The sequence below is a fragment of the Nyctibius grandis genome, chromosome 9 (genome assembly GCF_013368605.1).
Source record: "Nyctibius grandis isolate bNycGra1 chromosome 9, bNycGra1.pri, whole genome shotgun sequence".
In the NCBI taxonomy this organism is placed as follows: Eukaryota; Metazoa; Chordata; class Aves; order Nyctibiiformes; family Nyctibiidae; genus Nyctibius; species Nyctibius grandis.
The window spans coordinates 6,204,602-6,220,594 of record NC_090666.1 but is presented as its reverse complement, the minus strand read 5'-3'; the positions used below and the strand labels follow the sequence as shown (position 1 = coordinate 6,220,594).

The 15,993-nt window shown below is 41.1% G+C and overlaps 1 protein-coding gene across 2 annotated transcripts in view; it reads right to left on the bottom strand.

Moving 5' to 3' along the window:
• Positions 1-15,993, bottom strand: part of SLC39A10 (solute carrier family 39 member 10) — a 67,919-nt gene that overhangs the window by 29,628 nt on the left and 22,298 nt on the right. Inside the window, exon 1 of one of the 2 annotated variants that reach the window (XM_068407583.1) lies at positions 12,038-12,159. The exons of the other annotated variant lie outside the window; for it this stretch is intronic. The gene's annotated coding sequence lies outside the window, so the exon portion shown is untranslated. Of the gene's footprint in view, positions 1-12,037; positions 12,160-15,993 lie in introns of those variants that run through there. 2 annotated transcript variants of the gene reach the window in all.

The window sequence follows — 15,993 nt, the reverse complement described above, 5'->3', positions numbered from 1 at the left end:
TATTTGTGAGAAACTGCTGAGTACAGAATCCTTCTCAGAGCTCAAAAGAATAGAAAAACATCAAAACAGTTGTAAGTTCTGTAAGTATTAGTTCTGCTTACCAAGAATTAATTTTCAGTCTTCCATATATAAACTGTATGTAACCCATAAAACATCTATTAACGCACAAAATTTTGAATGGAGCTGGTTTGATTTTGTGCCAATATTCTACTGTTCAATTAGGTCCTATTAAGATACCAGTGCTTGTAAGAATGAAATACTTGAAAAGATGAACCAGTTACACCTGCATTTTAATGTTTTATTTTTCTACTGAAAGTAAGCAAATGTTTTTGTAAAACTAAGGCTGAAGTTCAACAAATATTTTAAGAGGGTGTTGCACTTAAAGCAGTGGTCCTGCGCTGCCCCACCGCTTCATTCATTCGTTCCCACTCCCACAAAACCATTTTTGTATACCAGCACATTTGTTTGCTGATCTGTTCACTGTGCAGCTGTACAACTAGATTCTGCTGAAAAACAGCCTAGAAAAAGAAAAAAAAAGATTATTTTCAAGACAGATTACTTTTCCTATCTGGTTCACTGTGCAGCTGCACAAACACCAGAGTCCACACAAAAAAAAGAGCAACCTTGCTTTTGGTGGCCCCCCCAGCTTACAGATTCGGTTCATCTGCAGCCTAACAGAGTATTTTGGCTACAGCACTAATAAAACAACTGGCCACCTCAAAATGTACTCAAATAACGTTGAAAAAACAGCAGTGGACAAGTTTCCTATTGAAAGCCATTTAAGAATAACTTCTCCAACTTCCCTTTCAGCGGAATATAATAATGTTTGCTATAAAGTGTTAAAATCAGTTAAATGTCAGTCTTTGACATACACTTTTACCCTAAAAAACCCTCTACCACAGCTACAATCCAGAAAGGAATTATGCGTGTCTATTATTAAGCCGATGACTTCTCCCACTGTTTTTAAAAAATTAATAATAATTTACAAAAGCCATCAAGTATAAAAGTCCATTGAAAAATGGGACTAAGGCATGTTTCTTTTACATGTGCTATGACAAATTAGTGCCTGGCGGATTATGATTATTAAACTCCATTTCTAGAATTTAGAGGTTGCAAATTTTTTACTTGACATCATATACCTTTGATTCAAATCTGTATTCTTAAATAGAGGATTTAATTAATGAACCACCACCACAGACTTTTATAAGGCCTTCTGTCAACATGCCATTCAAATTCTTCTTAGCAAATTCATTCTGTCAGACTACAAACCAAGAGAACTACTACTCTTCTTAGGCAAGAACACACCCGCCTTCTCCTATGGGTGTAAAAGAAATTTGAGAGACAACAGGCAACTACTGGAACCACTCACATCTGGAGTTAGTGGGCTTCCAAAGCTGTCTTTGTTCAACGATTGTGGGAGACAAAAGTGTTTGTAAAGACATCTCGGCAGATTCAGAACTAACACTTACCCAGTCTGACCTGTGACATAAAATAGTCGTATGTATTTCAACAGGCAGGTCCACCAAGAAAATGCCCAGCTGAACCAGAATGTGCAATTTCCATCACATTACAAGTAAGACCCCAACAGAAGTCATAACATTGCCTAGCTCTCATTTATTTTAGCCAAGATCATTGCTAAAGTTCTACATGGCTACCCATTACAGGTCCATGTGATGATCAAGGCAACCATTCAAACTGATACAAATACTGATGGGCTTCAAAAATCACTCACGATGAACTACTAACCTTTCTTAACAAGGTATTGAAGCAATATTGAAGGGAGGCAACTTTGAGGCGAATGAATGAATGAAAATGTAGTATTTCACCCCCCAAATTACTCTTACTGCAAGATTAGAGACAGAAAAGGAAGCCTTAAAGCCTTAATCTAAAATGCAAGCAGAGATGTCTTCTTAGCCAATCAAATTAAAAACACTGATTGGCTAAAACTGAAATCGTAAACCCACCATTATGTGTATGTACATCCCTGTATCCACCACCTTGCGAGTGCGGGTACATTCTAATAGCAACACAGACAAGCAAGGACAGATACTATGGAAAGTGAGACTGCATTACCAGTTTTTCTAAAACTACACTACAATTAGATATATCTAACACAGACTAAGTTGTGTAGCATTATAATTTGATCTAATATCAGTTCCTGGCTTTTAGTAACTGTAATTTGGTACATTCTTCTTCTAGTACCTCTCCTGAAACATGGATGCTCCCCTATATTTTTCCTTGAGCATCACCATGCCTTCCTCCTTTCATTTTAATTTTAATTATAAGGATTTTCTGGACTAACTGCTGATTTGATTCAATACTATTGTGGTTACCATCCTTCTCAATGGGATCCCTAAGACATGAATGTTTCCTATGTCACTCCTTGGATTATTGACACCTTTCATCTTCATTGATTAATGTTTTCCCCTGCTATTGGGTCTTTCTTCATTCTACATGATTCTATCACTTCTCAAGGCTCTACGTAATCTCTATTATCCATTTCTGTAAAGAAAGAACACTTTTTATCAGGGACACACTACTTTCATACATCCTCCCAATTACCTGAAACCTGTCAATTTTAGTTAATAAGCAAGTGAACCAACTTCTTGTGATTTTTCCAGGTCTAACATTTAAAATTGTTTCTAATGTCATACTATGGTACAAGAAACAGGTTTGAAAAAAAACAGCTACTTGCTGGTCTCTAACCTTTAACACAAGTGATCAGTAAGTGTACCTCGAAACAAATCCAGTATTTTGGAAGATGATGAGCATTCTGACTAATCAAGAGGCGCATTCTGCAAAGGCTGGTGTAAAATATTTGTAGTTTTTCTCTTTGTGATGAATATAAATGGTTTGGCAGCCTACCACCAAAATTATGGATCACCAAATTTCTCTGAGAAAGATGTTTTATGCTCTTTGCCACTGATAGTTGAAACTAAATGAAAACTGGACTACCTCTAAGACCAAAGGGTCAGTAGTCATTTATGACCATTATTTCACAGGTTCAACTTCAAAAATACCCAAGATTCACAGAATGAAAACATGAGTTTCTGTAACAAACACGTTATTATTCCATGGATAGTGCAGTCAATCTTTTCTGTTAAAAATATTCTCCCCCCTTCCCTCTCCTTTTGCTACTGTAATTGACAGTACACCACCGCCTTCCAGAGTCTGCTGAGCACATCATAGTCATACTACAAAGTACCTGACTGTGATCATATTAAAGCTATCAAAAGTAAATGTGTTACGTGATCCGGGCTGCACATCTCTTCTACAAAATCAAGCCAATTAAAAATACTGTATTTTACATTACATGTCTAACGAATTAACCAACTACAAAACAGACTTGTGGTAGAAGATGGCTTAAACCACCAGGGTAAACTGACAAACATCTATGAAACTGATGCACATCAGCAAAATTAAAATCTACTGGAAGAACCGGTTAAGAATCAAGACAGTTACAGTCCACCTACACCTCCAAATGTATTTTAACATCTAAAATAGCTCAGTTTAAAATATCATTAAACATAAACAGTGTGAGAGTTTAATCCTGAGAATACACAAACTTTTGATTCCAGTTAACCACAGCTGAAGACACCTAAACATTTGTGTGCTGTTAAAAGAGTCTGAGGCTTTACATATTTCTAGATGCACAACAGTTTCTTGTGAATTCTCTTATCCTCTTCATAGTCATTTAAGTTTTTATCTATCTAGTCACTAGAATAACATGCTGCCTCCTAGCAGGCCACCTCAGGGCCAGATTAAGAAGCTGAAATACTTAATACGTAGGTTGCCTGTTTGGCACTGAAACCTGTGTTTGGCACCCTTATCTAGCTAATGCTATACCCCAGTCCCCAAGCAGAGAAGTCTTCAATATAGGGGGAAATCTCATAACCTGATGCCTGAATAATAAAGGTTGAAATACCTATTTTTGGAAATTTGGCAAGGCTAACAAGGTATCTTACCTTTGGCCAACGTAACTACATCCTCAAAGCAAGGCACAACAAGAAAAAATACTAAAAAATATTTTCCTGTCTGATAAGCTAAGTTCACTATTGATAAATTTCTGAGTAAACTACATGTACTTTCTAGTATTCAGCTTTAATTTTTATAAAGTAATGTTTAAAAAGTATATTACTGGTAATAGGACTGTAAGGTAGAAATGTTAAGGATCACTTTATTTGTGATCCTTGTGCTTTGCTTATTGTAAAGAAAAGTAAAACCAAGGCAAACCATGACTGCATGTACAGAACAGAAAACAGCAGAGCACATGAGGTATTATTTCAGTGTTTCACTATTATTCAATCACTGCTTGGAACTAAGATATGGGCAAAAATCAGAAACAATGTTTTTTCATAGTTAAAATACACTCCTTTTATTTGAAGAACAATGTACTCCTCTCAATGTATCACTCTGAGAATATTTTTTTAATAAAATGTAATTAATTCTTCACCTTTCTGAATTTATTGTTAGCAATTAAGCTACAGTGAGAGAAAATGCCAGTAAATGAATTTATTTCTAGAAACTCTCAGAATTTTCCCTAAAAAAGTGACAATTTGCATTTTTCAATTTTATTACTGTTTTAAGACCTCAACAATAGTATGTTGTCTTACTCCAAAACACCTTTTTGATTTGTCCATAGTCCAATTAACGAAAAAACCCCACTAAAATATTAAAACCATACATTTTTAAGGGGTTCTTGGCTCAAACTATACCACAATTACACTATGAGAGGTGTTCTTATGCATCAAAGGCTGAAAAGTACCATAATAATACAATCTTTCATTAGACAAACGCAGCCACTTAGCACTGACAAACCAGCAGTTTCTATGGGGAATACAAGACAAAGCACGGTCTTCAAAGAGAGCGACAGTATTTTCACATTGCCTAGCATAACTGTTTCCTGCAATTAATTTGAACCATGGATTTTGATACAAAGAAAACAGAAGGGATTAATAATACTTTGCTATAGTTGCTGCCTTCTTATTAAAGCATCTCATCCTGATCCATTCTTTTAAGAGTCAGCATAAACCCCTCACATTCCTCTCCCTACTACTGAACATAGATGGTTAACAAAAGCCAGCATGAGGATTTTTGCCTAAAGCCACTAAAAATGAACTCCTGCTGAGACTCTGTACCTTACACCCTGCAAGATGCAGATGCATAAATTGAGACTCCACACTTTACAAAACTCAATCTCTTATCTGTAGAACAAATAAAGTAACTGTGTAAAAAATAACTTTTAGCATGGGAGGCAATTTAGGCTGTTTTTCTTTAATAACATGCAAACAAAATAGAAGTCTAGAATGTATTATGCATGCAAATATAATTAAACATTAAGAAATTAGCTATGGGCATATTACAATAAAAAACTAAATTGTATATATATCTTGCTGCAACTACTGTATATTTACTGAATATATAGTACAAGTCTTGAGAGGAACTGGCCAGTTCAAGCACTGTTAATATAATACGATGCCTCTGCAAGACAATTGCCTCATATGCAGTTCAGAACAGGAACGACAGAAAGTCTGTCCTGTTTACCTATCGTATCAGACATCAAATAAATGGGGATATTTTATTTTTAGCATAAAAATGTAGCAATGCAAGGCTACCACGTTATTTGGACTGCAGCCAAGTAGCACATTCCTTAAGTTTTAACGTAAGCTAGTACAATTTAGAATCGTACTTTTAGGCTGAGATATTGTCTTCTATAAACAGACATTCAGGTCAGCAATAAATAAAATGCTCCTATGTTCTGCAAACAGAACTAGCCAATAAATATGGCCTAAATGATACAGTTTGCACTTCATGGAGCGAGACTATTTATCAAGGTAGTGGAGCCCTGATGAAAAGTGGCCTTTCTTTACAGGAATGGATTACAGAAATTGCATAGAGACTTAAGAAGTAATCTAATCATCAGTTAAAACACAGAGTACGATACTCCACTTGACAGTAAATTAGCTCTTCTGGACTGCTCTGTACACGATATGAATGAAGTACTGCCTACAGTGGCAAAATAAGTCTTAAGACTTAGATGCATACCTGCCCACTATTCTCCCTTACAGCAAACACTCAGTTGTGGTATTATTGGTTATTTTGCAAGGTGAGTTAAACTCAACTTTCAGCTGTACAAATGACATACAGTTACTATCATGACTGACCTTAGAATCAGTCATCCTGGGATACAGTGCTACTCAGTCCTACTTAAAATGCAAATCAATATTAACAAAGATATAAACACTACTTAAAAAAACCCACATCAAGAATCACATTGAGTAACACCTATTTAAGGACACTACCTTGGAGATTACATGTATTTTTCCTTTGTTTTGCTTTGATACTCCAACCTAAGTATGGCTACATGCTATCATCAGCAATTAGCTTGGTTAAAAGAGGAACTATTTATAGATATCCAATCACCATCTGTAAATCAGTCATCACAGTTATCATTCAAAATTCAAAGTATTATTTTTGTATATTAATAATCATCATACTGCAGTAATAAAAATGCAGTTGTAATAAAAATACACAAAGATCAGTTATGAATGTGGTACAAGTCAAGTAATCTTGAGATATCTTATCTTTATATATAAACTGTATGACAGCACCTATCTGAAATTCACATTTTGTTATACTGGTCTTTACGAGGAGCTGGAACTAGAACTATTTCTAAAGTGTTTATAACCTACATGCAAAAACACTGCACAAAGTCTCTGTTGAGGAATATATTTATAATTTTATGCAAATCCTGCCATCTTGCATAAAACTTCCTTTGTACATTCTTAATCTGAAAAGCTTTTTATCTCACATATGCATTTTATCTTACAGAACGACTAACCACAGGAGTATTTTTACACGACTTCATTTGATTAATGAGTTTCAGACATGATCATAGTTATTAACTTCCAGTATTATGCAGACTTTTCTCTCAATTCTAGATCGATTTAGCCACCTAATATCAATGACTTCAAAAGTCTCTGACACTTAAGCACTGAATCGAATGCTTACAGAATGCAATTTTCTGTACCTCTTAACAGTTTAGAAGCTACGGAGCTCTAATTCCTCCCTGATTAATATTCCACATTTTGTACATACTTGATACTTTAATACTGAGATGACGTGACTGTCAACACAGAAGAGGGGGAGGTTTCTATAGCAAACTTCATCATAAGGCTACAGATATATTCCTCACAAGTGAAAACGAGATTTCTCTTAGGACTACTCTTCAAAAAAAAAAAAACCCAAACCCCAACAAACCCCAACCAACAACAAAAAAAACCCCAAACAAACAAAACACCCAAAACCAAACCTGGAGATTAATTTTATTAATTTTCACTGCCAAAAATTTCTAATAAACACAAGCAAACTGATCCACAGCTTGCTAGGTTCACTTTGCTGATGTTCAAGATCTGCTCAGGAGCATTTCTTACTCTGTTCCCGTTGTTCACAGATCAGCAGTAACAGACATCAGGCTCTCCAACAGACAATGCAGTGCAAATCCTGTAATAGGTCCGTCCATTTTAGTAGCAGTCTAATTTTGCATTAGAAAAACCAGATTCTCTTCACTCTCATCCTACTGCTTTGGAAAGCAGCAAGCTATAAAAAAAGGTGATAGTCAGATGAGAATGAAGCTTCTAGGTCATCAAAAGCTGAGAGAGAAGAGACAACAGCTGAGTCACTCCTCCTCTGCAGCAACAGAGAAAGAAGTCAGAAAACGGAAAGACAAAAGATGAGGCAGCACAATGCGATACCTAGGAGAACATCTCCAGTGCAATGAACTGTGTTCCCCAGCATGGGTACAACACCCTACACATAATTTCAACATTCCTTCTTCTCACAAGCTTTTGAGTAAACCATCGTCTTCCCAGTCTTTCGTGCTGGCTTCCAGCTTTTTGGGTATTAAAGCCTGTACAGGGTTTGGATTATCACAAGGGATAACAAAACACAAGTGACTTCAAACAATTATTTTTTAACTTCTTTACTCTTCAGATTTCTATTACATCAAAAACCCTGGAGAAATGGCACTGATGCAACAGCACACAGAACATTATGACTAGGTGGATTGATGCAGCACATACCTTTCTTTCCTTTAGGAGATTACAATGTAGGCAGAACATGGTTTCCAGCATTTAAATCAGTTTTTGAAACTTAAAAAAAAACCATTTGTTTTTATTAGCTTTATCTAATTGGTACACATTTCCTTACCAGACTTTATTAGGTATATTTCAAATAGTATCTCAGTTGCAATTTAAGAATGACCTAAACCCAATCTAAATTCTTTCTGCATCAGGTGTTACTTCAGGCCCTTATCAGCAAGCTAAAATTACTAGTTCTCATTTAAGATAACTTCAATAGCCCACCCCCAAAGATGAATACTTTTCCTATGATAAAGTTGTTTTAAATAATTGCTCTCGAACTAAGCTGGATTCTCACAGCAGAACAGGAAGCTACACTGATTTTGTTCACATTAGAACACAAATTGCTTCCTGAAAGGCATAAATTCGTAGTACTCACGGAATTCCCCCTGCACTTAAAGCTCAATTCCGTGAAACGCATATCTACACAAGGAACAGAAGGACTGTGATTAAGCTTTCCTTCTTTGAAACTTCTGATATTTTTAAATGTGTTAAGAAAAAAAATCAGAATACGTTCACTTGACAGTTCTGAAAATATGCTATAAAACAGGCTATAATAGCAAACGTTCTGACAGTTGATAAGTCAAACTGTGAAGAAAACAGAATGAGGTTTTCTTGTTCTGATACCATTTTCATTGTTCATGCACGCAGTTAGGCCTGTCCAACCCCAATTCTGTAGAACAGTTTGTAAAGGTGCCACGATCTCTAAGTTTCACCACAGTTAAGGACCGAAATCTTAACTTACAGGAAAACTTTCATGCTTAGCTTTAAGTAGCTTGTGTAATTTTAATTCAGTAATTCCACCTGATTAAAACACATAACTGTTTCCAAATCCAGACCAATTTATCTCATCACTGATTTATCAAGTGTCTATCATATGTTCAAAATAAACTTCCACTTCTGTAAAAACTGGACAGAAACAGGAATAACAACGCCATTACAATAGGCACAATCATGATCAAACGACATTAAAACCGGACAGCCAAAGCAAACACGTCCAAACATACTTCCTTTGGGTCTATATACACCCAAGCTTGCAGTCCGTGTGATCTGGGCACTACTTCAAAGTTTCTTCCTACGTGAATCAGCCATTGCTTTGCAAAAAATGTATTAAGAATACAAGTATCGAAATTGCAGTAGCTTGACTGACTTAGTGAAGACCACAAAGGAAACCCATGCCAGGCTGGATATGTTCACTTTTCCATGTGGATACACTGATCTTATTTGTGTAAGTCAAACTACACAAAAAGTAGGCATCTTATGGAGGTTTCCTGCTGCATATCCAAAGGGAATGGTTTATCAACCCAGAAGGCCTACGTGCCATGTCCGCTCAATACTCTCCTCCTGGCTTTTCATGCTGTAACTCTAGAAGATGGATATTGTTACAATGTCACATAAATCCTAGTTTGAGATCCCTCACTAAAAAGGAGTATTTCTGAGCACTGTAGGAGATGAAGGCCAACACCACGACCTGTGCTTTTTCACCTAACTTGACTTTCTGGAACATACCTGAATTACCCTGATGACCCAGTTTCGCTAGATTTTTTTGTTTGTTTGTTTGTAATAGGAGAAACAAACATTAAGACTGTGTACTAAAGCTGTAAGTGTATTTGCACCATTTTAAACCACAACTTTTCCATAATTGCACGTTTTATGACTGTTTGGATATGTACTCCAAACTTAGTACCTGGTTTTTATTTAAGACAACCTGGAAAGCACAAAGACCTACATGAAAGCAAGGAATATTAACTAAAACAAACCTCATTGTTTTTGAGAATTTTTTTTCAAGTAGGCAGAATGTTCTTTCATGTTACCTATCCCAGATAGGCAATTGTGTGTGATCCTTCTACATCCTCCGTGGACACTAAGGCACACTCCCATATGGAACTACCACCATTAGTCTCATAAAACATACACAATTAATTCAGTCTATATACAATCCCTATTCTCTTTTAGAAATAGACTGCATGGCTGCATACTTTTTTCCTCATATGTAACTGTTGAAAGCAGTTTAAAAAGAAGCACTGCAGGACAATACCACCGATTCTACAGTTGTTTTAGAACAAAAATCTAGTTAGGAAAGTCTATAGTCACACTGGTCTCAATGTGCTCGGGAACCACAGAACTGTTTTACATTATCATACCAGAGTATTAGCCTAAGAAGTAACCATTAGTAAGTCTAATTCTTGCTTTGGAGTTGAGCAATATGCCTCACCAGCCCACACAGAATACCTACTCCCCTATGCATCTAATGGAAAGCACATAATAAATGCACGAAAATCCAAGTGTCTTCTCTGTTAAAATACAATTGTTAAAACCAAACAGGATACCAGTTTGGTACAGAAATAGTTTTCTATTTTTATGTCATTGTATCAGGTACTACTGCCCAAAGGGAGACTAGAACATGACAGTTGGAACACCCCAGGAATTACTTTTGTTAACTACATGGCGATTGCTTCCACATTTCTGAAAACTAACTAGGCCTTCCAGTGTGCATATCTCAATGCTCTATCAGGCTTTATGTGTCACAGCTGCCCTCATATTACGGTACGACATCCTATCTTAATTTAAAAAAAAAAAAAAAAGTGACGTTATTTAAAGTCATAAAGTCCACAGAGTGCTAGAAACCAGAATTATTTCTAACTCAGGCAACTCTTGCTCAGAGGCAAGAATTTAACAGCTAGCAGGTATGAACACTTCTACAGAAGCCCCCCCAAAAAAGACAAAGATAACTCAATATTTTAAAGAGTAATTTTATTCCAAAGTTTCAACGTTAAGTGCACGTTTCCAAAGGGTGCAGCATAAGCTGTATAAATAATTGCGAACAGTACATCAATTCCTTTCACTCGTAATTTCTGTATACTACAACCAGCGACAAGATCTCCTGACCCTCTCTTACCTTTACGTGCAGGTTACAGCCCGAGCGCAATTTCTGCGGTTGCTAACGCTAACTGGGAACTTCAAGTCAAGCAAGATTTAACCGCGTGGCTTGCTCATCAGCTGCGATCACCGTATCGCCCCCAAATATGGCAAAACACTACGCGACGCCCTCACCGACACACCGCCGGAGCTCACCGCCCCCCGCACCCCTCTTCGCAGCACCCTCCACCTACGCCCGGGGCCTCCCGCGCAGTGGCGGCTCCGCGGGGACGGGGTGCTCCCAAACCGCACTCGAACAGGAAGGGTGCGGAAGGGAAAGGGGGGGAGCGGTCGCCAAGGAGCGCCACGTGCAGCCCGGGCCCGCGGGGCGACGGGGGCCTCCCCGGCCACAGCCCAGCGGGCCGAGCCGGGCCCGGCCGGCCGGGCCCCGCGCGCTCGCAGCGGGGGCCGCCTGCGCCCCCCACGCAACCGCCGCATCCTACCGTCCCCCCCGCCCGCCCTTTTCTCTCTCCGCCCAAAACGGCCAGGGCAGTCACAGCCCCGCCGCGGCCGCCACGTCCCAGTCCCCTCGTTAAAGGCGAGGGGGGCGGGGAGGATTTACCTGCCGCATGGCCGGCTCAAAAGCAAGAGGAGGAAGGACGGGGGGGGAGGGGGAGATGCGCCAGGGCCGTGCCGGCGCCTCGTGCTCGCTGCCTCAGGAGGGGAGGCCGGGCACGACCCCCCCCCCAGCCACCGCCCCCCCGGACCCCCTCGCCCACCCTTGCAGCCCCAGGCCCGGCGGCGGGTCTCGCCGCCGCCACGTGATGAGGCGGCCGCGCCGCCGTGTCCCCCGCATGCCGCTCCGCATCCCGGGTAAGGTGGTGTCCGTTACTGCCGATCGTCACCGGCTCCTTGTCCTCGTCCGCGACCCCTGCGCCCCCCCGCCCCGCCGCCGCCAGCCCGGGGCCAGCCGCCACCCTCACCGCAGCGCCGGCCGCTTGTGGGGGAGGGAATGTAAACAAATGGGGTTTTATAGCTACCTCACTCGAGTGCCGTGTGCATCTCCCTCTCCGCTCGGTACCAAACCGCCGCGGCGCCTCCTCCTCCTCCTCCTGCAGCCGCCGCCGATACGCTATTCACCAACCACGGCTACGCCAAGCCCCGGCGCGCTCTCAGCACTTACCCCTACGCACCATGCGGATCGCACTACACACGCGTGCCCGCAGCGCGCTGTACCCAATGCGGAGCCGCTTCCTCCCCTCCCCCCGCGCCGCCGCACTCCCCCCACCCCGGCTCCACCGCGGACTACGAAAATGGCGTAGCGCCGGGCTGCCCCCCCCGCACTCCCCCTCCCCGCCTTGCGGCGGCTTGCGCTCATCACTCAAGCGGTCGGGGCCGGGAGGCGGCGGCGCGGCCGGGGCGGGAAGGGGAGCGCAGCCCCGGGGCAGGAGGGCGGCGGGGCCCAGGCTGCGGGCAGCGCCGGCGGTAGCTGTGCTGCCTGCGCCGGCTGCTCTGGCGAGAGCTCGCGCCGAGCGCTGCCGTGATGGCGGCTGTGGCACACCGGCCGCCGGGCCCGGGCGAGCCCCCGGCCGAGAGCCGCGCGGCCCCCCCCGACGGGCGGCCGTGGGGGGGAAGCGGAGCCGCCGCCCGTGCCCCGGCGGGAGGGCGGGCGGCGGCGCCGGTGGCAGCTCGGGCGGAGGGCGGCCTGCGCCGCACAGCCGGCCGCTCGGCGGGGAGCCGGGCCTGCCGCTGGAGCCGGGGCCGGGCCTTCGCTGCGGCGGCTGCCGCCGCGGGGCTGCCTGGGCTCCGCTGGAGCGGGGAGAGGGGGGCTGTGGAGCTAAGGGGTATTTCATGGGTAGAGCTTGGCGTCCGTACCGAGATACCTTTCCGCGAACGAGATGCCTATCACTCCCCTTTTATTTAACTCTGGAAAATCCTGCCAGGCTTACTCGTGAAATAAAAGCAAAACCTGTTTATCTAGAAGATAAACATGCCCCTCTGCGAGGCGGAGCCCCTTGTCACGATACATTTGATTTCTAGACAACAACAGATATACAACTAAAAAAAAAACCAACAAAGATAAGCTATTACATTATGTATATTAAAACCCTTACTAGAACAACACTGAGGATCGGTGGACATCTTGGTTTATGACATAAGACCTACAATATACAGGAGTCCTTCACACCAAATACTATTTTAAAGGAAATCAGCTTATTTTGTAATGGTTATTTATAGGAAGTACAATCAAAGACTGACGTGCAGTTGTAGGAACATTCAAATAAGTTTTAGGCTATTTCATTTTTCTTTATGAGAAATTTGCATACAACTTTCACCACATTTTCCTCCAAAAATAACTGATGTTTCCATAGCAGGCTTCAATCTACAAGCAAACCAACACCCCCCCGTTTGTTAAGGAGGCAGGCATTTTTCTTTTAGACTCTTATATTACTGAATTGAACTAATTCACCTAGTCCTTTCTAAACTTGTCCCTTTGTTAAAGCAGATGATTCACACCGGGACTACCCTAAGTCTGGCCTGGCAGAGCCGGAATCCAATCCTATCCATAGTCCTATTTCAGTCCAAGCCTTACCCCATGGTTATGCACCCCGGTAGCCTCCCAAAGTCATAATGTGAATTTTTGCTTGGTGACGTATCCCTAAGAAAACAAAAGCAGTTTCAAATGCTAAAAATGTGAAGGATTAATAGCGTTTGTTTAGAAACCAAAAGAAAGTTTGTATCTGTAAGGCTCCAAAAACCATGCAAGCATAAAACTGAAGTCACAGTGCCAAAGAAAACCGGGGTAAACTTTTCTAAATAAGATGAATATTCGTTATAATGCGGATGATGTAACAAACTGATAAAGAGAAAGACATGTAGAGCTGTCAAACACTTCTGGACCTAAGACCACATCAGCTTTGTGTGTTATGCTACCAATATTTTGTTATGTGATGCTGAATTGTTATTGAACTTTTCCAATTACTCCTTTTTTTTCTGACATCATTTTCATGTCCCAGTGACAGACTTTCTAATTTCAAATCTCCTCCAACACTTTTTTTTTTTCTCTTTAGTATTTATTTTGAGGGGAAAAAATAACACCTGCATTCCCTCCCTCATTTTTTTCCAAATATCTTACCAAATCAATCACTAGAACACAAACCATACTAGTCCAAAAATTTGACAACCTCTGCTCAGCTCAAGTTTTAGGGACTGTTGAAGTGAATATGAGGTTCTATACCAAACTGTTGTACCAGATCATTTGTATGTTGATTTGAATTATTTCTGCCTCAAATCCTTTATCTCTCAGAATTTTTGTACAGCAAATAAAAAAGAGATCTGATTCTGACATTGGTCATTAGACACCTACCGTAATTCCCACTGTTGATCAGTAGGTGTGACTGATTTGTGTTGCTGTTTGGTCTAGAAAGAAATCCACTGAGTGCAATGAACATAAAAAATGTAAAGTTTTGTATCTTCTTCCTTCAGAGTTTATTCTGAGTGAATTGTCCATGGTAATAAAAGAGAGCGTAGGGAGTTTGTTAGCTTTTCTGAGTAAAATTCAAATAATGTAAAAATCTCATTAAAAAAAAAATCAAGAACTCCACAGGGATCAAGAACTCCAGTAAGAGCACTACAATGGATGAATTGAAATTAAGGTGTTCAATACAGAAAGATCATTTAAAATTTGATTTTATGCTAGTTTTACTGTATTTATAAAACTTACAAGATTTAGGTAGGTGGGTAAGGAAGCTTTTCTGAAGGCAACTTTGCCTTATTGTGAAGGTACTGATGCTACATAGCTACTTTCCAGAGATTCCCCCACACAAGGTATACCATTAAAAAAAATCGCTATATTAGTGGCTTCTCTATGCAGGAGAAGTCCTCCTTTCCAGCTGTTACATGCTCTTAATATGTATTCGTGCGTTTTAAAGTCAGAAGGGACTATTAGCAGGCCTGCCAGCACTATGAGTATCCTTTTCTGTTAAGAAATGAGTCTCATTTGTATTTTGAGTTAGGCTATAACCTTCCCAGTTAGTCTGCTGGTGGCTTTCTCTTGATACATTGAAAAGCTTGTGTGTATCTAGAATATTTTCCCTATAGTTGTACATTGTATCTTGCAATTAAGTTACTTCTGCACCTACTTATATGGTAGTCTTAACTACATATTTTAGTACAAGAACTGCCCGCACATCAATACTTAAACAAAAGGAAGGACGAGTTTCAATACCTCAGCTTCCGAAACCCGGAACAAAAGCTGTTAAAGCAGGCGGTACTCAGAAAAGCACGCAGCCGAGAAGTGTGCTTCCCTGTAAAGCGCGGGGAGCAACTTTCTGTGCTGCAGGGAAGCTGGTACAACAGAGCAGGGCAGGCAGCGCTGCAAGAGGGCTGATAGCTTGAGGTAACACAAATGCATGCAACAAATCCAGACCGACTTTTCAAGCTTCAAACAGAATGATATGTTAGTATACTTTTAGAACAGAACTGCCTTTTTTTTCCCCTTTCCTCTCACAGGGCATTTACGTGCTGAGTAACACTGCACGGTACACGCTCATACATTGGGCTGCAGGAAGGGAACATATCCTATCAAATAACGTAGAAGAGCTTAGGGTATAACGCTGCAAAAGCAGGTTTTGGCTTCTAGCAGGGCTTATCTCAAGATGCGGTCCTGTCTAGAGGCACATCTCCAGCTCCAGTACAGTGCTGTGACCTCTTTCCAGAACCCTGTGGACCTGATGCGTTTGGTGAGCAGGCCCTGGTTTAGGTCAGCTAGCTGTGTCAGCACAGAAGGCAAGAAAGGAAGTGACAGGATATTCCGCCATGCTTCAGTTGTGAGATGCAGGCCTAAAGAGAAGACATGTGAGACTGGACAGAGTTTGATAGATCTCATATGCTGATTTCTCTTCCTGTCCTCCCTTGTAACAACCCAATTGCATGTGAGGGATAGAAGGCTGACATACATACGTACACACAGAAGTAGTTTGCTTAAAAGCAAGTT